We start from the raw sequence: 24712 nt of genomic DNA on the forward strand, positions 1-24712 counted from the left end.
GATTGACTGTTAAAAAAAAATATCACAAAACAAAATCCTCCACTGTGGTTAGTGGAGCATATAAGAAACCGTAGTTTTGCCTAAACGTGAAGCAGCAGCAACTCTGCAGCCATCGAAAGCCGTACAGCCTTTCAGATGCAGAGCGGGGCGAAGTACCAGCGCTCCATGGAAGTCAAAGGGCTTCTTTTCGTGCAAAGCTGTGCACTCTGCATCAAGCCTACAATCTTTAAATAGCTGCCCTGGGAATTGTTTCAAGTTCCTGTAACAGCAGGTTTATTGTCACTGCATTTTATGAAGCAGCCAAACACAAATCGATCCAAGTGACTGGCTCGTCATGGCTCCAGCCTATTTGGCAAGCTCATTAGGGGCGACGCTGGAACCAGAAGTTTGTCACTTTTTCACTTAGCAAATGGGATAAAAGATCCCGTGTCTCTTGCTGAGCTTCGCGAGTATGGGTTTTAATGCTTTTATGTACTGCTGCTCCCTGTTTCATCTTAAGCACATCTTTTATCCTGAAGGTATTCAGCAGTAGGCAGGAGAGCTTAAAGAAAAAGACAGAGGCTAGCAGTGATTTCATTCCTATCATGAAGGATTCCTTTTTTAAGGATAAGCAGCTTATGCTGACTTTTCTGCAGTGAATTCCCTCCAGCGCAGCTCTCCAAAGAGCATAACAAACCACGGTTCTCCTCTGGACTTGCGCGCGCACCTGCATGTGGGACAGTTTGCCGTATGGAGGCACTCGGTGCGTCTGTCTCTTAAGCCTCAGGGTCCAACACCCTTCCAGCCCAGATATACACTCACTGCACCGGTGGTTGGTCTCGTTAGAAATAACTTAATGGACACAATAGAAATGTCATTGCCGTATTTTTTTCACGTGCCACAGTTCTTCCCATTTGCATTGGGATTACTCTTTCTCATGCTTTGGTCTTCTTGTTCTTCTGTTCTATTTTAAAGTAGAAAAAGGCAAAAGTCATTCATAATTCAAGCGGCAGAAAAGACAACATCCTAAGGGCTGCAAAGCCTAGACAGACAATAAAGTTTGGGGAGACCGTTCTTCTCTTGTGGCTCTGCTGAAGGATCCAAACATTTTCAATTCCTACTTTTTTTCACCAAAATCCATTTGACCTTACTTTCGTACACCTTTCTTTTGTACAGCCCTACTTCTGGAAGCTTTTCTGTAACTGTTTCTGTCTCAGGGGCAAGACAAGCCTCAGAGTTACGCTGGGGTGGTACTGGAAAAATTCAGAACATAAAACTTCAAGGATAGAAAAGCGGCCAATGCAATGGGCACCAGGGCTGAACGTCCCCAACACCCTTGGGTGCTTCATTGCCACAGACCCAGCAGTGTCAGACCCTGCCTAGATAGCAAATTCAGCCAGGTATGCCTACGGCTCAGAAGTATACTAGGTATAGCTAAAAAGCAAGGTAAGCCTCACTTGTGGGCATTCAGAGCTTGATGTAACTGTGGGGTTTGATTTTTTTAATTGGCTTAAGATGCTTTCCAAAAAACCTTAGCTAAACCAAAAAAGACATTTTTACTCCAGACTGAGAAAATTTACAGAGCAGGTTATGCTTCTATAACTATATCAGCTGCAATTTACGTTTTAAGGCTATACCAAAAATATTTTCTGAACAAAAAAAGGGTTTAGTGCAGAACATAAATGGTTGAAATACAGTAGCTATTTCAGAAATGGAAGGAGGACTACAAATGCCTACATAAATTGATAGGTCCATTTCTCTGAGAGATACACAGGCTGGTGAAATAAACCATGTATTACAGTAACGGGAGAGCATATGAGCACCTGGATAGATCCCTCCGTAGGTAAGAAACGTACATGAACTTGTCTCTCCCATTTCCCAAAGCACAAATAATGATTTACTGTTGAGTTTCAAAAGACATATCCTCACAAGTACGAACCGCCGGGGAAGGCTCTACTGTTAATTCAGCAGCAGCATTTTCATTTGTACCAAACAGCAAGGTAACGCTTCAGAGGAGCTCGGCTGCTCCTTCCAAATAACAGAGCTGGGTGCCACACAGGAAACACGCCGGGTAAAGGAGCAGGTTCTGAGTCTTTCAACCCATTTAATCATCATCATTACGTCAAGCTACAAAATAAGAACATTCACCTCTGATGCGCTGTGTAATACATAAAATTCCTACGCTTAACATGCTGTTCCTTGGGCTTTTTTCCCCTTACAGGGTTTTATTTTTCTGAATGACATTAGCTACGCAAGGATAGAAATGCGATAATTGTATCCAGGACTTTCTCTAAAACACGTTGAAAGTGATGGCCGTAGAAACAATATGGTTACGCCGACATGCCTCTAGCATACACGCTGTTAATGCTGTTAATTCCTGTCTTGTCGACTACAAATCACACGTGGACCACCGTATTTGGGGACTGTCAGCATTTCTCCCTCACCGGCCGATAGGCAAACGCTACCAGCCGATCTAATAATAAAGATGATTATCTGCTCTTGCACTGCTACTTATTTTTATTATAGCACTGCTTAGAAACTTGAACTGAGATCGGGGACCTACTTATGCTTCCATTTTTAAAATGAAAGCAGCTGTTTTCCTGGGTAACGGACCTTAGCTACATATCCTTTACAGTGCATAAGCATAAGGGGGCTGCTTGCCACCACCAGGGTCAGCTTTCTGCCAGCAGCCAAGGGCCAGACCCGCTCACCGCCAGGGCTGGAAGGGGCCGGGCAGGGAGACTGTGCAAGGGGATGGCTCAAAGGCACAATTACTCTGACCTTTCATCCAACACAGGATGGGGTGGCTCAACTTGAGCAGCCCCAGAGGCTGGATCCGGGTTTTGGCACCGCATCGGAGGTCTCTCGATGGAGAGCAACCCGCCTCCGCCCCTGCTACAGCAGCCTCGCCGGCGCCAACTGCTCCTCCGCTCCCCGATCCCTGCGGAGGCAGTAGCTGCTGCAGCAGCGCGCTATCAGCGCCTCGCAGCAGCGCCCACCTCGGGGAAGGGAGCGCGGGAGCGAGGGCAAGCACCGTTTGCGCGGGAGAAGGAAGGTCTGTTCCAAAACTGGACCTGAACCACGTGAGCGTGGGAGTTTGACTTACCTTGCTCTGGGCTATATCACAGGACCGAGCAAATAGCAAAGTTATGCCTTTAAATTCTTCACGTATTGCAGGATCTTGTCCAGTTTCATTCCCATCAGGTCCTCTACGTCTTGGCGAGAACGGGAGTAGCTCCTATTTCATCCAAGCTGATTTACCCTGCAAGAATGTGGGGAGCATTGCAAATAAACATGGCACAAGGCATTCTGGTTTGCTGAAATACAGAGAAATGAGAACATCGTAATTTTTTTTGTCTGTTAAAAAAGAATGTGACAACTATAAACTGTTCTATATGAATACTGGGGGGAGGTGGGGTGGTGAAGGGAGATGTATTTTATTTTGAATGCTGTTTTCTCTCTAACTCCAAATGTCTGCTCTTCTACATACAGGATATTGTTATGTCTAAACACTATTTATCTAAAAATCCTCTGCATTTCTCAGCAGTAAGGAACAGCGTTACGTATAACAAAAAGGCAGTGGCAGAGAGGATTTGGCTCGCTCTGGCAGATCTATCAGCAATCATTTGCAGACCTGCTAACACCACCTGCTAATTGTGGAGCCAAACGAGCCCACCACAGCGCTCGGGGCAGGTGCCACTCCACAGGTGCCCATCCTGCCTCCTCTCACCCACCCCAGCACACGTACCGCGGAAGGGAGCTTGGGCTTGAGGAAAGCAAGAGAAGTTTAAGTTCTTCAGTGCGCCAGGAACACCCTGCTGCCATCGGGGGGAAATAACTACACCAAGCCTTTTTTATTTTTTTAAATTATTTTTGCTGATGTTTAGGATGTTCCGGTGACTCAGAACTGGCTGAAAGCAGAGGAAAATAAAGCCGGAGCCTGCCCTGGAGAGCAGACTGCCACATCTCCCCTGTCAGGAGGCAGCAGTGGGCTTCAGCAGCCCCAGCACACCCGGAGGTACCAGCAGGGAGGGACTCACCAGGGAGCAGCCTCTGCCCTTCTCCCCAGGGAGGGTGGCAAAAGGATGCATCAACCGCTGGGGCGCTTGAACTCCCCATCCTGAACCTACTTTTCTCTCATTTGAGCCCATTTCTGATGGCCTCAAACCATTTTATTTTAGTAATTCTCTAATATTATACTGTTTTGCCTACATGCTTATCTATATTGCTTTATGTTTATCTATATGTTGCTTTATATATAGCTAGTGTTGTTTCATCTATTCTTTTATAATGTTGTCATTAATCTTAAATTTAACAAATCAAAAAGCTGTTTCAAAACTCAACTCCCAAAATTCACCTAACACTAGTAAAGCTTCAAAAAATTCACCAAAAAACATCATAAAAGTAATTGGCACCATTTTGATTTTAGGAAAGTCGCATTTTCATGCCACTCCTAAACATTTTGTGTAGGAATCACTGTTAGAGGAAGTTTACACAAGTTTTTCAGGGGTGCCTATGATTGGGTAAGCACCCAAACCATATGTTATTCATCTCACTTCAGAGTCTAATCCTAAAAGACACCAAAAAAAAAAAAAAATCCAGGCTCTTCTATTTCTAAACCTTGGGAAATTCAATAAGAGTCATTTAAAACATTATCCAGAGAGCCCAGTATAATCCATTACAGGCACCACCCAAGGAGACAATTACAGCAGAAAAAATATATTTCACCACAGTGTTGGCCAATAACATCTTGCAAAGCACAGCGGCACAGTATTTCTCTTTTGCTATATTTTCAGTCAGTGTTTTATTGATCCCCCCCACAATATCTTTTATTTATCATTTTTAATCCTGTTCTAGTGACTCCACAGTTTGTAATGGGAGGACCAGCACAAACATTACTCAAGAACAAGAAAAAATAAATAAAAACAGGAGAAAAATCTATATTCAGAAGTATGAGTGCACGGAAGTATTCAGAATATTTTGAAGTGTTTTTTTTCTCATTGGAATCCAGGACTACGTGGGGAGATTTTTTTATGTTATGAAGACTCCAAGAGATGCCGCAGCATCTCCACAGGTTTGATGTAAACTATCACCACTGCCCCTTTGGTTTCAAGAAATATCAAATAAATGCCAATAAATCCGAGGTATAACTCACCACAGGTTTTTATTTTGTCCATGAAGTGACTGGCACTGAGCTGTTCCTACACCGAAAGAATTAGCCCAGTATTCCCAGTGGTACCATCAGACCCTCACCTTGACCTCAAGAATTCAGTTACAAAGAGATGGCAGCAAAGGATGACCAATGCTCTGCTGTGGGACATGAAATGGACAGGAGAAGAGAAAATGATGAGTGAACAGAGGGAGGGGGTGTCAGATAGATACGAAGAGGCCCAACTTTTATAATCATTTGTTTCCAAGGTAAAAGCTGAAGTGAGAGAGGAAGAAAGCAGCAAATGGGCTTCTTAAAATATATACTGCTTAAAATAAAATATAATCCCATCAACTGTTGTCTTACTGTGAGCCCAATTGCTATGCTAAAGCTGCAAGGTGTATTAAGAGTTGCAGAAAGCATAAACTCTAACATAACTCTCTTTAATTTATAGTTGCCTGACAGTTTCGTTCTACTAAGCTATTTACTTGATGTATATCTGACGTCACATCAAATGAACTGTTCAAAATAGAAATACAATGTAGATGGGATAAACGATTTTGTCTAGAAGGCTTTCCAAAGTTGACCTGTAAAATACACCCGTTGCAGAACTTCCTACCACCATTCCCAGTTATCATCTTCGCCATCCAAACCTGTCCTTTCGCGTAGGCAGAGGTTTTGCTTTGTGAAATCACAAAATGGCACCTTTAGGTGAGACCCATCACTGTTACCTTGCATGTAGACACCTGTGCTGGGCGAATAAACCAAATATGGGTGTGAGCACAGGTTAGAAACTGCACCGCACCTCCCGCCACCTGTGAGCTGCTGCTCAACACGGGTGGTAGCACCTGGGAACCGTTCCACGCGTGCGGTGTGGGGCTGTACGGGGCACGGACCAGGACGGATCAGGGAATAAGCATGGCTTACGTGTCCAAGACTGCCGGGAATTCAGCATCCAGCTCTGGAAGAGCACTGACTTTCACCCCCTTAGTGTCGTTGAGGGCTCAGGCTGGATTTTCACAGCCTGACGTGTGTTTGCATCGCCAAAGTTACGCTGACCGTTTATTGCGCACAAAGCCAGCAAAGGCGGAAGAGCAGCAAAGTGCTGTTCGAGTGAGCCTGTTCTAGGAACTGCACATAATTACACATGTAAAAATACATAGGTAAGTGACATACGCAGAAATGGGGACGTGGAAAAGAAATCTGAAAATTATATTAAAAATCCGCTCCTTGGGAATCCATCACACCTGTAGAATGAAGAAAGGCACCTCAAAGAAGGCTCTTAAATGAACAACCCAGAAAGATTCTCAGAAACTCTGGATAAATATATGTTTGTGCTAACCAGGGAAGATTCAAGAGATTTTCACCAAGATTCACTTTGGAAGCTGATAAAAACAACACTAAAGGTACTAGAAAAATGGAGACTTATCCCTGCCAACACCATGCTGGCCTCAGTCTAGCAGAGCACTTAAGTACATGAATAGTTTTCAGCGCACAAATAATTTCACTGCAAACAGTATTAAAGCACCTTATAAGATCAAGGTTAAAATACCTACCCCTTTTCATATGAATCCTTAAAAATACAAGAAAGTCTATAAGAGCAGTTTATTACTATAACATTTCCCTGAAGAGCTGACCTTGACCGTTTTCATTCTGAAGGATAAATATGTTTATCGAAATATTCAACAATTAGTCACAGCAAGAACAAAAACTTAAGCCACATCATATTACAAAGAAAAAAAGTCCTTGTGGTAATCAGCTGTTACTCAACACTTTTGCAGTGTTATTGCTTGCAATTACCCTGTTCAAGGCTCCACATCTTCAAACTTTAGTCTAAGCATAGAAGTTCGATTTATTTAACCAGCATGCCTGCTCCTCCTGCTCTGCAACACCACCTGTGAAGGATCTGTGTATCAAGCCAGCCCACATCCAGCCGGGAGCAATGACAAAGGCAATACCTAACCGCTCCACTGCAAAATGGTTGTCACCAAGAGCACAGCAGCCCATTATTAGATTGTCAGGAATCTTTGATTTAAAGGCCATAAAAGCTATATCTTATCCCGGATTTTGCTATATCAAGGGTTTTCTAGCCTGTAGGATTAAATTGCTTAAGAAGTGAGAACTCTCCAATCTTAATTGCATTTTTTATTTGTTTACGCTGGTGGCATATGGCTGCAGATTCTGTCCACAGTCACTGAATAAGAGAAACAAGGTGCACAGCGCTCACCTAATCCAAACGATTCAGAACGACCACTGTTCCACATCCGCGGAGTCGCTGACAAAGCAGCGTCTGAGTTGGGATACATTCACGCACACAAGACAAAGGCAAGACTTGCTGCTTCACTGAGTACATTTGCATCGTGTCTCGTTCAAGTTTTGCAGATCCTTAGGAAAAAAGTCACCCCACCTGAAATCAGGGTGATATTTTACTGTCCCTTATAGAGAATTAATTACTGACGGAGGGAGAGCTGGAAAAGACTTCCACCTCAGGAAACCTCTCTCAGAAGACGATAACCTCCTTAGAGCCCAGTGACAGAGACCCAAACAGAAGCTGAACTGCTTCATTTCAAAATACCTCCCACAACAGGCTCGGACCCTCCTCCTTCCTTCACCCTCCATGACACTTGCACGACATGACATGTTCCGAGAAGCCAGTTAAGGCATATATATTGTTTATAAAAACAAGATTAAAAGTACTAGCCCATTGCCACGGGCATTTTTTCTGGATGCGTCTTTTGTAGCTGATTTTGCAATAACCTTTTCTCATATCATGTAGGCATATGCATCCTGTCACAGTTATAAAATCCAATACCAAACCCTTCATTTTCCTTGAGGCAAGAGAATGACTGCCTGGCTTCTCCTCCAGGAGGGCAGAAATGCCTGGGAGTGGAAGAACCTCACCAATTTGGACAGTGCTGCTCCCACCAGGAAAGAAAAAAAATGTTATTTCCCTTCTGTCAGAACAACACGTTCTGGAAGGTGTTTCAATTTTCCCACAAAATGGACCAGAAGTGAATGAAAAAAATAGCAGAAAGGCTGCTGAAAAGAGAAAATGCTCTCCACAGAAGAATGTTAATCTATGGCAGAGAGATTGAGAACTGATCTAGGCAATAAAAACAGGTAAGGTTATGAAAAGGCAAGGCCTTTGGAGCTGCTTGGCAGACGTACGACCTTCTAGAACCCCTTTTGTTGTCTCTCCCAGCAACCAGCGTTTGCAGAGACAAAGCCTCTCTGGCTCAGCTCCTCAGGGCAGCCCTCGCACCGGCGGCACAGAGACCGGCAGAGCCGTTGCTCCCTCCCCAGGAAAACCTACCCAACAGCAGAGGTTGTCCTCTTCACTCGGCCACGCTCATCACGACAGGTAGGATAAAAGCCTTGGCTTTACCAGGAGCCTTGTGAGAATCTCCAGATGCCACAGATGCAGGGTTCATGGTTTTTGGTTTGTTTCAACATCACATGAAGACGTTTTGAACAGATACATAACTCCTTTGAACTCATGGTGCCTTGTAGGAAGCCACCAAAATAGGTATTTGAACAAAGATTTTCTAACAGTAAGAAATGTTTCTTCCTCCCATTTTGTATGGCACTGGCGGTGCCGTCAGGCTGTCAGGTTCAGGTGGATGCTTATGGATGACAGCCTGGGGAGTCCCTCAGAGGGCCATCTCAGTGGCCCCCCCAGCAAATCCCAGCTTTACTGTCAAGTATTGAGTGCTTCACATTTAAGTCTTCATATCAGCAAGGTCAAACTCAGAGGTCTCACACTTCTGTGACAGCTGCAAACAACCAAGCTCAGGGATAAGTATGAGAGATTTGTAAGTGTGTCCACGGTAAGTATTTCAGCTTTGCAGCAGGAGCTATGACCACAAGAATCCCACAGTACAGTCATAAAAGACCCTTCTGGGTAGAAACAGGTTTTGTTTGGGGTTTGGGTTGGATTTTTTTTTAAATTCATGAGGTCTTGAACACTACAAAGTTACAGAAAGTGTTATGAGTAGAGCTAATAAAAAAAAATAAACCAAACATAGAAGGCTCCAAAAAGGTTGGGTTGGGTTTTTTTTCCCCTTCCAGAAAGAACTGTAATGCAGTCAAACTAAAAAAACCTGGGAGAAGATGTACTGCCTTGCAGAAGCCTCATGCAGAGCATGAACCACGGCTGCTCCCATTCGCCTCTGCAGGCTGGGTTCTTGCAACGCCGATGGACCTTGACTTGCCTTTGGGGTTGCACACCCTGGGAGACACAGCTTGTCCGAGGGAGCAGACACACAGACTAGAATGAGACACTGAGATAAACAGATTAAAATCCCATTAAGCCGTGAGTCAGTCTAGACAAATCAAACTATTTAAACAAATATTTCTGGTTGGAAAGAAAAAGAGTGATGGCATCTGAGCCTGGGGGAGGAGGGGGATATCCACCCTTGGATATCTGCTTACACAGGAACTGGAACGTTCTACAGAATACTTTTAGTTACAAATTTCTTGTGGAAGCCAGAATAGCAGGACATTTTTTATAAATCCAAACAGGAGCTGGCCACATTTGGAATGCCATTCGATTTGTAAAGTGGCAATTGGCACTGCTGCTGGGGTAGCTAGTGGAAGCAGAGCAGTGCCCAGAAGCCCCCGGTATCCCCCCTTTCCCTCCCCCAGCAGCAGGGCTGCACAGGGCAGCCCAGCCTTGCTCCGCTCCGTCTCCCCGGACCCGGCTTTGCACAGCCGAGTAATGCACTGTAAGGAATGTATCCCACAGGTGAAATGAAAGAGGCTCTTTTTGTCTGAGACAGCAGAAGCTTTTGCTAATCACATCTCAGCTGGAGATTATGCTTTGCATATCTTACGGAAAGGACAGTCTGCCTGTTCTTTATATGTCGGGTAATGATTTCACTGAAAGCAATCCATTTAAAAAAAAAACAACATCAACAACTATGCACAGAACAAAACAAGAAAAGCAGGGTTAGCTCGAGAAAAACTGAACAGCACTACTGCAATGCACCCTGCTGGAAGAAGAGAAGAAGAAATCCTGGCAAGTGGTGAGAAACACTGGAGCGCCCAGGGAAGGCAATCCCAGCGTACAGTAGGAGAGACTCTGCAAACTAAGCAACACCCAACCTCCCATGAGCCCTCCTGTGGCTGGGGCAAGTCTGCTTCATTCTTTCAACTTGAAGTGAAATATTCATAAAAGCATTCATGTAAAAATTCCTATGAACACGTACATCCCTGGAACAATACGCACCGCAGTGCAGAATCTGATCAAACATTTGATTAGCGATGAAAAACAAAACAGATGCAAACATACAAAGTAGCTTCATACCTAGTATGTAGATCTCGGTGTCAACTCTGATATAAGCAAGGTTTCTCTCAGTGTTGGCTTCCAGTCTTCCCAGGATCCAGGAAAATGCAGAGAAATTTAAAAAATAATTTTTTTTACAGTCATAGCCTCACAAACAAGAAGGTTAATCAATATTTTCAGAGAATGTAAAAAAAAATCTAAGCTTAGTATAAAGGGGAAAAAATCTGGGTTACCCACTGACCCACTGAAAAGAAACCCATGCATGAATATTGATTGCAAACATCAGGTAGTGTGTTGCTGTTCTCCGTTTACAGCCACATATTGGTCTTCACAGGGTTTGAATGCAGCAAAAAAAAGGAGAGATAAAGTTATAACAGTCAGATAGAACAAGGGAGTGACCAGTGAGGAAAATACCAAACCTTTGAACCCACAGAGCAGTGAGGGACACTTGAAATGGCATCTAAAAGGCAGCCTTGCATTAACATGCTAAAGCAGCAGCTCTCAGGAGATGGGGAGGGTAGGGAAGGAGCGGGAGCAGCCTGGAGAGGCCGGAGGAGCTTGGGACGAAGCGCACACAGCAAGAGCCCGATGCCACAGAATGCAGCAAGGGAAAGGTTCCTTAGATATTTCTCTGAAAGAACATCGCATGTTCTAGAAGTTTCAGCAATGGAATAGGAAAAAGGATATAGGAAACTTTATCACGCTAAAGGGGCTTTTGCTTAAATTCGGTTGCATTTAGGAGTGTAAAAAGGCCATTTGATTAGAACACGTGTTAATTATAAACACTTGGTGTTCAAAACACACTTCTTGTCCCCATCAGAAAAAAATGAGGACTCTTAAACTATGCTGATCGTCTAATAACTGCTCTAGTTGGTACATTTTTAAGACACAGTATCTCTATGAGACATAAAATATGAACATTTTCTAGGTCTTTGTCATTGACAGTGAGGTGCTGTAATTCACTTGAACTGAGGGCTCAGAGCTCAATGTTCTAATGATCAAACATCATATGTAAAGCAGCCAGTTCACCAAAGAGTTTACCATGACGTGCCCAGCATCCAGAGAATATTATCATATTATCCTCCCGCTGACTGAGCTGGCTGATTAAGTTGGCAGCCTGCAAATCTACCTGCCATATATGTGGTTCTCCACATTATTTTTCCTAAAAGTTATTGGGGTTTTCTGCAGGTTCAAAAATTCCAAATGAAAGTCCTCTTGCTAAACTTAAACCCTAGTCTTCATATTGCCCAGCTGGAGGGGTTCTTTTTTCTGAATTTCCATGTCTGCCAGCAAAACGTCATTGCTTCCTTCATGCGGAGACTTTTGCAGAAGATGATCTAGGAAAGGTAGGAGCCAGTTACTTTTTGCACTCAAGAGTTGGGACTCTGGATAGACTGGTGGCTCAATCATAAGGAGGTCTCCGTCAGCGGCTTCAGGTTGCCAAGTGCTGACACTCCAGGACACTTGGGGTATCTTCTTCTTAACAGGAGCCTTTAAAAAAGGCCTTACTGTCCTTGGTTTCACACAGGACCAGATGAAACTCTGGAGGATACAAAGGTGGTTCTGTGGGATTCTAAGGGTCCGACAGCTGGCTGGATTTTTACGAGCAACTACAACTTTGCAGCAGTAGATCAAACCAGGCCTCCTATGAAATAGCACGAGCCAGAAGTTATGAGCATCAAAGTAGGTATTTTGTGCTCACTTGCAAAGTAACCTCTAGATGTCTTTGCCCTGGAAGGCTGCGCTCCAGATAGCCATGGTGACGATGTGGTAGCGTGGGACGCAGTTGACAGGCTGACATTGTTAATGTAAAATCAGATAATGAGCATGACTGAAGCAATAGAACAGCCATTAATAAATAATAGCAGTGATAATGGGGGAATAATAAGTTATTAACAACAAGGAATAAAAAAATTTTCTATGGTCTAAGGTGCTAACCTAATATTAGAAGCCATTCCAGACATCACCTCATTAACAAGTTGTCCCAGTTGCTCCCTAGAATAATTTGGAGGACATATTTTGATAGTGAAAACACTGTATTGTCTACGACTGTCACAAATCTTAGTTATACCTCCAGGAGAAATTAGCACGTTCAACACAAAAAAAGGAAAAAAAAACCCATTCAAATGTTATCGCATCCATAAATTAATTCAATACAAGTAATTTCTCGGGGAATTCACCACTGCACAGTGCAATGTCGTAACACCCTTTCATTCCACAGAATGAAGAGTTTTGAAGGATCGTCTGAATAAATCATGAATAAATGAGTTGTATCATATAAATAAATGCAAGAAATGTCCAGAAACTCCACAAATAGTGAAAAGCTATATTTCTGGAATAAATTGCTTCGTCGTCGTTATGGCAAACAATCATTTTGCCAAATTTCAGAGCTTCCAGTCTACCCGTAAAAAATATTTTACTTGATATATTCATGATGGTTTTATCCGATTTGTACTGTTTTCACATACTACAAATAGCAACTGTTTTAGTGACTGGATATACTTATATGATATTTAATAGCCTTTATATTTGTCATTATTTTTCTTGTAATTACTACATCATTGATGGTTTTTGTTAAATATATATTTTGATGAAAAGTTATGTGCAATACTTAACCAGACCAAAACAAATTCAAGTCAGCACTGACATCTACATGAAATTTAAATGTTATTTTCTTACGCGGTTAGTTTTAGCTCTATTTATGTCTGTGTAGTAAATACCAATAAAATTAGGCACTACTTATTATTTCAAATTATAGCTCTGCACACATAATATGATAATATTTGTGATCGCAACAGCTGGTGGGAATGAGTGAAAATTTGTAAGGAAGAGTTCTGATTTACCTTTATTTCTAAGCATAACAACTCTGCAGCCCCCAATACTAAGGCATGTGACAGTCCAGAGGAAAAGAAAACCTAAATACTATAAAATCTTACTTATCTTGTCTAGAGGTGAAAAAAAAGCTCTAGGGAAATTATATTTATAGTAATCAAGAGAGGCCATGAAACGAACAGTGGGTGGGTTCTCTGGGAATAAAGCAGCCATCAAAGAGGGTGCTCACCCCGAGGAGAAGGGAGCTGATGGGGGAAATGGGGTGACCTTCGCTCACAGGCAACGTCGCAGGTCAGCATCGCTTTACGGGCGCTCCCAGGGCTCGTCCTCACCTGCTCCTTTCCCAAGGCTCTGTTTAGATGGGAAGTAGGAGGATACAAGTCTTAGTTTACATTCTTAATTCTCCATAATCTCCCCATCTGCACTGGCAAGTAAAAAACACAATGCATTAAAATTTGAACACAGAAATACATTAAAATTTGAACACAGAAATACATTAAAATTTGAACGCCAATTATTATTTTTGGGCAATACTTGTTCAAGTACTGCCATGAGGCCCCACGTACTGATTTCACACTAGTCAAATAGTACCTCTTAATTTAGATGAGATAAACAAATGAGAATCTTGGGGTTGGGGGTGGGAGGGGTGGAGAAAGGGACATTTTAATAAAACACCCGGTATCATCTTATTGTTTTACAGTTTAATTGTGTTGCAAAAGCAATTGAAATGGTCAGGGCTTAGTCCCTGCGTATCGACACGGCAGTTTTGCAATAGTCAGGGGTAAGAGTGGTATTGAGAAACAGCGTTTTTTGGGGAGTGTTGCTGGAACAGATAGCTTGTGTTTAAAGCTTAATAGAGCTCAGGCAATTTCACCTTACTGGCCATCCAGATGAGGACGATATCACACACAGATGAACTTCAAGACAAAAATGAGGCTTCCTCCTACATCCACTGGAGATGGCTACACTTCGAGTGTGGGTGATGGGGATATTTCCTGTTTGTGAGGAGCTATTCCCAATAATCGCTGCTACATTGAGCAGAAAAATGTCTCCAATTTTCACATACAGAATGTACCAAGCGACATTTGCCAACTCATCCTTCTTTGTCAAATCTTTCCTTTATCTCGTGCCTCTTGCCAACACCAGCGTCGCTGAAGTGGTGACCCCTTTGTTTTCCAACGTGGTTGTGACTTTTCTGCTTGGGAAAGACATGGGCAGGACAGCTGATTGCACCGTGCATCCCCACTGGGTCTGTTCAGCTTTGCTAGCTCAAGCACAAGAAAGAGAGAGAAAACAATCTGCCAACGAGGCAGAGATCCGCTGCCCCGCGCCGCCCCGCGTCCCAGCTGCGTCGCACTCGCCAGCTTCAGCACTGCTTTAAGATTTTCCTTCAGGAAAGCAAAGCTTCCAGAAAGTGACTAATGCTGCTTCAAGGGTTGGTTAGCCAGCCTGAGTGTATATTTAGTATAATTCAGGATTTCTCTGCTCCCAACAGATTAGATAACGTGGTCAGTGAATATGAAAAGAATAAATGCAGAACTCATTTGCATCAGTGCTTTCAATTTGCTCAGAATGTTTTCTCATTTAATTATTAGCCCACAGTAAACTGGTTATCAATTAATTGCTAGAAAATGGAAGTGAGTGTGTATTATTGCTTAGATCTCTAATTGGCTATACAGTTGCTTTCCTGTTAAATGCTAATTAAAGTTTTGAAATAGCGAAACATTTGTTAACTTTAAATGGTTTAACAAGATACACTAAGGTATAAACACATTTATATTACACATTATTTTTATGCCAGATTATGGGAAACCCAAAGCAAAGATGACTTTTTTCCCCCCACTAATATATGCCACTATTTATATGGTTCTTAATTAAACGAGCAAGGGCTTTTTCTTAATTTCATTTGTTTGTCAAACACCTAATCAATATTACAAATAACACACATAAGTCAAGACAAAACTGACTGCAAAGTCTTTTCCAACGCTAGTAATTCTAGTTTGTAGTTCGCCCCAAGTCTCATGCTGGGGAAAAGCCCCCTCAGATTAACAACAAACATTCTAACCCGGGGGCTCTGCCTGCTAACCGAACACAGCCTCGCCTTCCTCTTCTGCAATTCTGATTCACTTCCAAGAAATAAAGCTCCACGTCCCAGCCATGCTCTTTACTCGCACTCAGCCGTTCCAGGTGAGCAGCAAGAGAGTTCTTTTCCAGCAGTGTCTGTATGTATTTTTTTCTTCTTCAATATATTCTTGGTTTAAGCATCGTGAAGGCTGGCTGAGCAGTGCCTCCCTACAGGGCTGTGCTGGACGCACAGGGCGGGCCTCCCACACACGCACGGGTTTAACAGCTAAAAGTCATTCTTACCTCTAACCCCTTCTCAACAACATACTCTTGTTTCTCAACTACCATAACAACGTGTTTCCCTTCTCATCAGCCTTCTTTCTTAAAATACAGGAGAACGTGCTGATTGGGTCACTAAGTGATCTCATTGCCATGAAGATAAATAGTGATTTATGCACAAGTTTTATTTCACCGTATTCATCTCAACTTTTTGGAGGGAAGAACCTCGCTTATGGCTTCCACGCACTTTCTAAACCTAAGGAACAATTGAAAAAAATATTCCTGAAGGAAAGATACCAAACTACATACTAATCTTAAGTTTATGGAATTCATCCAAAATTAAAACCAGACGTAAGAAAAGAGCTGTAGCAACCCCAAATGTTATTTTTAGTACGGCATTTCAAGCCTCAGATTGAGTTCAGTCACTGGAACTAGAAATGTGACAGATTAAACCTCAGTTTTTCCCTTAGGCATTGCACTCAGTTAAAAAGGTATAGTCAAAGGAGGAAAAAAAAATCTCAGGAGAACATCATCATCATCTCAGAGCAGTTTTCTACAGAAGAGGGACAGTGTTTGTATAAAAAACATGAGATGCAAATATAAGCAGTTTGAAGAAATCACAAGTACACAAACACTTTTTCTAATGCTTCTAATTTGGAAGTAATAAATCATTTCATTATAAATCCAGATCTCAATGAAAATATATCAAGCATTCATTCTTCCATTCAAGTACACCTGTAATCTTCATATTTAATTAAACATTGGCTAAAACAGGCAAACATGTCGATTTATCTAGATCCTGTAGATCAAATAGGGAATCGAAAACTTGACAAAGAGGGATACAGGAATTATACCAGGCTTCATCTCTACACTATAGTTTTCAGCAAGTGTTTTAAAAATTTAATTCAAAAATCCGCAAAGGCGTGCCCTAGTTCCAGGTGTCCTAAGCACAGCTCCCGCAACTCTTACGGTTGTTAAGGGAGGAGATTTAGAAAGGCCCAAGCGGTAGTTAGCAGCAGTAAAACCCAGTCAAAGCTGCCGAGAACTTCTGAAAATGAGATAGTAATTTAGAGCCTTTAAGATGGGATTTCTGCAGGCGCTTTAGTCATTAGAAGTGTAAGAGTCCCATTGATTTTCAGTGGAACTTTATCTCCCAGGACAGCTGGAAATCCCATTCTAAGTGTCAATTAAAGAAGTCAGAAAGTTAGAACTTTTGACTGGGAGTTGATTGCCACCAAATTACACCCGAATATGGCCCTTTACACCTTCAGGGCCTTTCAAACATTCCACCTCCTGGACTAAGTTAAAAATGATCTTTTGAAATAGAAATATATTCCAGTAGATTTATTAATCTACCTGCAAGAGGCTAACCAGATGCTTTAAAGCATGCAGCTGCTGCTCCACATTCCCATTCTCTAGGTCTGAGCAGCAGGAGCCCAGAGACACCAACGGAAGCGATGGAAGGAATACAAAAGAGATCCTGCATCCAGGGAGCTGCATCCCGCAGCTGCAGCATCTCCCCCAGCCACAGAGCCAGGAGATCCAACAGGAGCTGCAAGGTGCACAAAGCCCAGCCCAGGCTCCATGTGTTCCATACGCTGCAGCCAGACAGTTAATAAAACACACGTTGCCTCCTTATGGCCAATCTTCATCACCGAGCATATTCTTTATTATTTTAAATCAGCAGAAATAGAAAATCCTTTTTTATCCGAAATTGTTCTCCAGGCAGACCGGCTATGCCGTTAACAGGATGCAGATGCCCAGTTTCCCTCCCTGACAATGAGCTTTTTCCAGGTTCATTTGAAAAGTCAGCCCTCAAAGATCAATTTTCCAAGAGTTCAGATGTAAAAGTAGGTTATGGTGCAAGAGCAACTTCCCAGAAAGCAGCTGGTTTCCTACATTTATGCATTCGCTTGGTCCGTAGCTAAAGCAAGGTAATTTAGGTTCATTTAGAGCTTCTTTCATTAAGGTCATACATGGTAACAAATTTAAAAAAAAAAAATAACCATGTGTGTCTAAGACGGAAGAAGCTACAGAGAATGAGAAGATGCAGGGAAGCATTTAGTTTCCTAAAGAGAGAACTGGTTTTTCATCTTTATTTCAGGATTGAATCCCTTTCCACAGCAGGCAGGCACCCAGTCTGCCCCCAGTTGCACGAGGACCTTCGAACACCAGTTTGATCAACCACCACAGCAGGCCACACGCAGGATTACTGTTGAATAAAAATACAATGTGCAAAATCACGTCCCCTTTGTGAGACCGTGCGCTTAAACTCAATATACGGCAACATGGATACAAAGCACGGTTTTGAAGACATCAGGGGAGGAAGGAAGTGGAAAGACTTTGCATCTCCAGAACATCTAGTCTGTGCATGCTTGTTTTCTTGCCTTGCTGGGAGGCAGGAGGGACAGAGCTGCTGCAGGCCGAGCCCCAGGACAGACCAAATTGCCTCGTCTGGCACCGCCGCATTTCCAGCTTCGTATTTAAGAACATCACTGCACCACAACTGCTCTGTGTCTGAGCTCCTGGAGGGAGAAACAGAAGGGAGAAAATTGATGAGAAAGCTGCCTGCGAAAATAAGAGCAAAAAAAAAAAAGGAAAGAAAGAGCTGCCACCTAGGGATATTAGATTGAGTTTGAGAAGAGATTGCATCTGATCAAAAGCTTGTAACACCAAGGCCTGTACTGGAAATTTAATAAGAGTCAGAGGCTTCTCTGACTGTTTTGCATACGCACTTGCGTGCCATTCACTAGACCAGATGAATTGATCGTCTGAATACACATCTTCTGAGAGATAAAGAGAAATCTCTTGGTATACAGGTTAATTAGAAATGAAACTTTGCTGATGCTATTTAACAGTAAACAACTATCACATGAAATAAGCCGCACAATAAAGTGAATTTTAAGTGGAATGAAGTACCTTTTGAAGGCTCTTTTCATGCACACTTCCTTAATATCAGGTAGTAATCAAAACGCCTCTCTGGGGAGAGTACATAATTTCTCACAGGGGGATGTCCTGCTGAAGGCAACGCTGGCATTTAAATGCAAGAGTTCAGCCCCAACTCTTGCGTTCATCCTCCGGGTGAAGCTCATTTACCACCTCCATGCAACTACACAAAGACAAAGACCTAGAAGGACTTCAGGAGTACAACTTTGAGAAAGGAGAATAATCACAAGCATACAATGAATCTTTTTATCTGCAGGAGTAGAGGAAGGAGCACTTGTCACTACAATAGGTGCCCATGAGCTGGAGTCCAGGTGAACAAGAATTTCTCAGAGTTCAGCTGGTCAAGAGGCAACTCGAGAACAGTCTTCTAAAGTACATAATGCTAAATAAAGCATATAAATAAGCTATTTTAATGAAAAAAATAAGCTTCCCAGCACATTATGAGAGAAGTATCCAAATCTTCTCCAATATCCCCCTTGAACATGACTGCCAAAGGCACTAGAGCCAGCTGGGAAGCTGGCAATGGATGTTTGTACTGTCACGTTGGCATAAAAAATTCCCAGGAAATAGCTCCTTGACAGCAACAATGATTATTTTTCTCCTCACGGTGGAGTGAAACACAGAAACAAAGTGTACCACCCAACTGTTATATATAAGATACAACACAAATAGGTTTGATCACCTCTTAAAAGCTTGCAGGAACACTGTCCAGGAAAACAGTTCTTCACATTGAAAGATTATGGCTCTCTCTTCCATCACTAAGGCTGAGGATAATTGTTTGAATATCAAGAATTGTTTGAATTTCCCTTGAAATTATTATTTTTAAATTTATCCAAAACAATTTTTAAAACATCTTGACTGACTTAAGATTAGAAAACACAACAAACATTTCTATTTCATGCAATGGGTTCCTGCAGAAAGATTCAAAGTGAGGGAATGACATTCTCCACTGCAAATATTCTGTATATTTAAAAAAATAAATCGCCACATGCTCTGACCTGGTAGTCCAATGTTCTACCAAGGACACTGCACTCCAGAACACCAGTTTCCTCTGTGTGCACAAGCTCTCTCATTTAACTGCATAACTGGACAGGGCTAGCTGTCAAGCAGTCATCAATTATTAAGTTATTCCCACCTCAAGTCACGCACCATGACTTCATTATGCTATAAACTTCACAACCACAGAATGAAAATATACCTCCTGTGCTAAATAGCATAATAAGACACAGATGACAGGCAAGAGATGGGAAGCATCAGAAATATTAGGTCATATTGCACAGTACCTCTGGGAGGGGCCCAGCATACCCCTGCCCAAAGGGGTCTCAGTGACCATAATCAGTGAATACTGATTTATATACATCACATGGGAAATAAGATTATATACCTTCTAAAAATCAGGAACCCACATGACAGTGCTTATTCCAGCAAAATACATTTTAAGCAAATTAAATTTTACTAAGATGCTGATTGTTGGCAAAAGTAAGTTTTCATCCTGCGTTCTCTTACAAAAAAAATATATTAATTCAGTTGGCCTGTTTTTCCTCTCTCAACTTTCAGTTTCTCTAACTCTGCTGGTTTCAGAAGAAATACTCCTGATACATGCCAGTGTGAGAGCTCAAATACAGGTGTCAACGTATGAAAATACATGTCTGATTCCTGGGTATACTCTGTAACGTGTTCATAGCCCCACAGTGACTGCAGTGTAATTGGCTTCACTCCCCATGTATATTAGTAATGGGAATATAATTGTTAGTGGTTATAAGACATATAATCTCATTACAACAAACCCTGTTCGCATGCTTTAGCTTCAACCTGTACGTATGTATTCTGTTTTACGTCTCATTGAAATACATAAACATTTCTGTTCTTCTGTATCCAGACAAGTCTAATTCCTGCCTCTGACAGTTATCATGGCTCGCCAGGAAGACACAATGGCCTGAATTGCTTTTAAGACATTTAATTGACCACTTCTGAAACACAGCCAGAAAGTGAGAGGTTTGATGACATGCTGCCATTACCCCATCGCACTGCTGACACTCAAAGAATAAGGATGAAAGAGCAGAAGGCACCCTCGGGTCCATCACTGTCCAGAGACAAGGGGTGGTACCTGAAACGAAGGTCGACTCTGAGCCAAGCCTGCAGATACGGGTTATACTGACTGAACCCAGAGCCAAAAGCTAGTGCTGGCCACCACCATTTAGCTTTCCTGGGGACTCTTCCCTGTTTGATACACCTCTCCCCATCATTTCCAGAAGCCTTTACTATTGGCTCAGATATATGCCAGGTAAAGGTTACAAAAGCTGATAGACTGAAGCAATATTTCCCTAATTTGATATAAAAATGTCAATAGAAATGCACCATAATCATAGACATATACACACACAAATGTATTAAATATCTGACCTGAGGTAGAGGTGCCAACATCCAAACTGGTTGGCACTGAAGCCAAAGAGAACTTCAGGACACCTAAACCTAAACTTTAACATTTTAGCGTATTCAAATTTACAACTTTAATACCAAGGCAAAAGAAGCGCTGCACTGTGGAGGGAGGTTCTCAGCCTCCTGTGGAATTAGAGGTATTCTAACATTCAGGAGTACGAGCCAATGTTTGAAGTTAAGTCATGAGATGAGAATAAGTCCTCAAACCTCAGTAGAGCTTTGAAAAACCCAAACGACCTTGTCACCAAGTCAATCTGGTCCATAATTTACTCAGGGCTCAGAATACTCACAGGTAAACAAGGGCAACCAGGAATCAGTTGCTGAGCTGACCCGTGTAACCTTTTGATGATCAACATTCACATGTAAATATTTGACTATATTTTCTGGGGAAAGGGGACTCTGCAGCGAGTCCATACTCCACCTCATCACCTCCTGCAGTGAGGAACCCTCACCTATGATGATCACACAGGTTCAGAGCTTCCTACAAGTGCTTCAGGGCATGGTTTAAGAGCCATGGTATTGCTGCGTTAGCGGTTGGACTTGATCCTAGAGGTCTTTTCCAACCTTAATGATTCTGTGATTCTTGCAAGGATGATACATTCCACTCTGCAAATTGAAAAAAAATAAACTACTCCAGCCCAAGTCACATACATACATGATATAAATACAACTGTGGTGTCTGTTAAAGGGACACAGGCAGCAATATGGGCATGCTGTTTACTGAGGAACAGCTTAGATGTGACAGTGATGGACTCCATAGATTCCCTGAACTAGATATGGCACGAGGGCAATCACACATAAACCATAATCTTAAAAGCCTAGAAGGGACGGTGGTTTGTTACAACGAAAATATACATACATCCAGAACGCCTGCTGATTCTTCCTGGCCTTCTGATATATGCATTTTCTTTTAACGTTAATATATTGCCCCTTTTTAAAAGGCACAATTTTATTAATTTGATAAATTGGAAAGGCTTTTGGAAGAAGCTGTTGCGGTTCAATGAATAAATCCATTTTTAATACAAAGATCATTTGTGCGATAGCTCAGAATGATTCATTCCACTGTATCATTTCAATCCCACTGCCCCACTGGAATCTTCAACTTTCATTTAAAAGAATAAATCAAAAGAACGCGTCAGGAATTGTTTGTTGAAAAACACCAGTGCATGTTTAAATATTGTTAACAGCTCAGTGACTAACCAATCACCTTACCTTCTCCATAGGGAATTCATAGATTGAATAGTTTTAAGTTATTATACTTCATTGTTATAAAGCAATATTTGAGAATTTTTAAGTGAAGACAAGCCATAAACAAAATAACATTTTAATGAATCATTAAAACAAAATTACAAGTTCTTCTAAAATTAAACTTCTTGTGCATAAAATGTCAACATAAGAAAATTCTTTTTCCATTCAAGTAACAAACCTGAGGAAATACTAGAATTAAAATTAATTCAGATCCATAGGACATAATTCCCCACCTGCCTGCAGAGGTGAACAATGTACCTGTATTGGGGATCATTGTTCATATGATTCCTGACATAGATGCACTGTGAAAAGCCACCCTGTTTATGACAGAAATGTGAAAATAATACTTATTTTGGTATTTAGATTAAATATCAGTGGTGTAATAACATTCACCTTACAGCTGTATGACTTATGTAACATGTTCTGGCTGAAGTAAAAATATTCGTGTTATGATATTTTTAATAAAAATCTCATTTTCATATGCATTTTTATACATCGTGAACAGATCTAACCGTAGGTGGTTAGATTTAATTCATTAGCTACATTATGCATTGATACGACAGAATAATCTTCTCATTAGGCCAGCTGCCTTCTTGCAATGTACTTTGAAATCCAATTTTCATGTCGAATATAAATCAGTCAATTCTGATTTGGCCAATGATGCACAAAACAGAATATTTCAGAGTTTACCTCTGTCGTCAGGCCAGGTGTCAGACAGCAGCGAGGGCTGCCGAGGGGACGAGCTTTGTGTTTCGACAGCTTCTGATAGGAGCTGTTGCACCTACTGCTCCACTTTTCCTGGGACGTTCCATCTTGTCCTCAAAAAGAACAACAACTTTTATAGAAAGGTGTTACTTGACTTTCCCCATCGGCGCATCCCCGAGGCAACAGGCTGAAGTGACTTGCTCGCGGAGGAAGCCTATGGTAGAAGCAGTGCACGGACCAGACTCCTCAACACAAGGTAGCCTCATCTTTTCCACCACTCGCTCCCTGACACAAAGGTAAAAGAACACCAAGGAGACCCCAGATACCAACGTCTGCAGTGCGCGTGCAGACAGGCTATCAGCCAGGCTGCCTGCCCTCCTCTTCCTCCTACGCAGGAACACCTCACCAGAATATCTGTGCAATAGGTAGTTTCATTTCACTCTTAAAATTAAACATTTTAGATGGAAAAACACCTTTAGAAGCATATCCTCAGTACAAAAAAATATTTCATAATCTTCAAAAGATTAACTTTCCTACCAGTCATTTCAACGCATATTGTTACAATCAAAAGACAATTTTGCTTTATGACAGTTACGATATTTCTAAGTCAAAACCAAAAATAATTTGGTGTGGTATATCGCTTCAATTTCCTCTTATTCACAGATCAGATTGTTGTGCTTTGCAATACTACCAAAATATTTTCATGTACTTCAGATCTACCCTGACTAACCCTTCCAGAAGGGTCTTTCGGTGCTCCTGGCATTGTCAGGTCATGTAGAACGGTGCGGTGGGAATTCTTTATCACATTGTGTTCAAAGGTATATGTTTAAAGATGTTTGGCATTTCAGCGTATATTTTTCACCAGTGTATGGCACCGGTATATAATGAACGCTCTGATCTTCCAAAGGCATTTGTCTTCTCAGTAGACAGGTTATTTAATAAATACATAGGCATTACAATCCCCTAGATAAGCAGCATGAGAAAAGGTGTGCTCTGAATTTTGGGACAGAAGAGCAGGGCTGAAGCTTTCAGCATTAAGTGCTCAGATAAGAGAAGACAAAGCACTGGGGTCACAACAGACAAAAGACTGAGTCTCTGAAGGACTGAGGAAAGGAGTAAAGTAAGCAGCCTCTATACTACAAAGCTACATTACAGTTCTACACCAGTTGCTTTGAAGCCTAAGTCCCTATAGCTGCTTTTACACCCCCATGGCAGTCTGTTGGTCACTACAGCTTAGCCAGTAAAAGATTTCTCATCTGGTGTTGCTGTAGCTTGCAAGAACTGAGCCAGGGAGAGAACTACAGCATTTAATAGAAAAGAAATCCCAGTTTCTAAACTGGTTTGGAAAAGAGTACATTTCCAAACCACTTCTGAAAACAGAGCTGGAGTCTTGGGTCTCCCCGCTGATGGGCTGTCCCAAGGCCAGGGAGCCTGGAAACAACAGGAAGGTTTCTAGGAATCAGATCCAGGCAGTACTGGAAGTCCCAAACATTGGGACACCAAAGGGCTGGAGCCAGGTTCAGCACCAGCATCGCACAGGAGCTGCCCGTCACCCAGAGAATAATTTAATCAAAGGCAATATAGAGCGATGCCCTCGTTTTGATGATGGCAAATCCTACCAGAACAAACATTTACCAACCTTTTTCAATCATCCCTAATTTTAAGTGACTTGAACTTCAATGGTTAATGTGCAGGTTCAGCACCTACTGCAACAAAGCAGTACAGAGAGGTATGGTTCGTGGGGAGGGCAATTTCTTTGCTGTCTAACAGCAACACTGAATTATCAA

General features: G+C 42.0%; 3 long non-coding RNA genes across 3 annotated transcripts in view; all 3 read right to left on the reverse strand.

Annotated features, from left to right (window-relative positions):
* Nucleotides 1-1292: 1292 nt before the first annotated feature.
* LOC135314041 (uncharacterized) lies at nt 1293-7520 on the reverse strand. The gene is made up of 4 exons (XR_010373528.1): nt 7356-7520; nt 5135-5289; nt 3086-3241; nt 1293-2106 (listed from the first exon to the last, which is right to left on the reverse strand). It is a non-coding gene; the product is annotated as an uncharacterized LOC135314041 (long non-coding RNA).
* Nucleotides 7521-17735: 10215 nt separating this feature from the next.
* Nucleotides 17736-24712, reverse strand: part of LOC135313785 (uncharacterized) — a 44684-nt gene continuing 37707 nt past the window's right edge. Inside the window, exon 7 of the long non-coding RNA XR_010373278.1 lies at nt 17736-18112. This is a non-coding gene — a long non-coding RNA (uncharacterized LOC135313785). The remainder of the gene's footprint in view (nt 18113-24712) is intronic.
* Nucleotides 20396-22904, reverse strand: LOC135313786 (uncharacterized). The gene is made up of 2 exons (XR_010373279.1): nt 21394-22904; nt 20396-20640 (listed from the first exon to the last, which is right to left on the reverse strand). It is a non-coding gene; the product is annotated as an uncharacterized LOC135313786 (long non-coding RNA).

The sequence above is a fragment of the Phalacrocorax carbo genome, chromosome 6, assembly GCF_963921805.1.
Source record: "Phalacrocorax carbo chromosome 6, bPhaCar2.1, whole genome shotgun sequence".
In the NCBI taxonomy this organism is placed as follows: domain Eukaryota; kingdom Metazoa; phylum Chordata; class Aves; order Suliformes; family Phalacrocoracidae; genus Phalacrocorax; species Phalacrocorax carbo.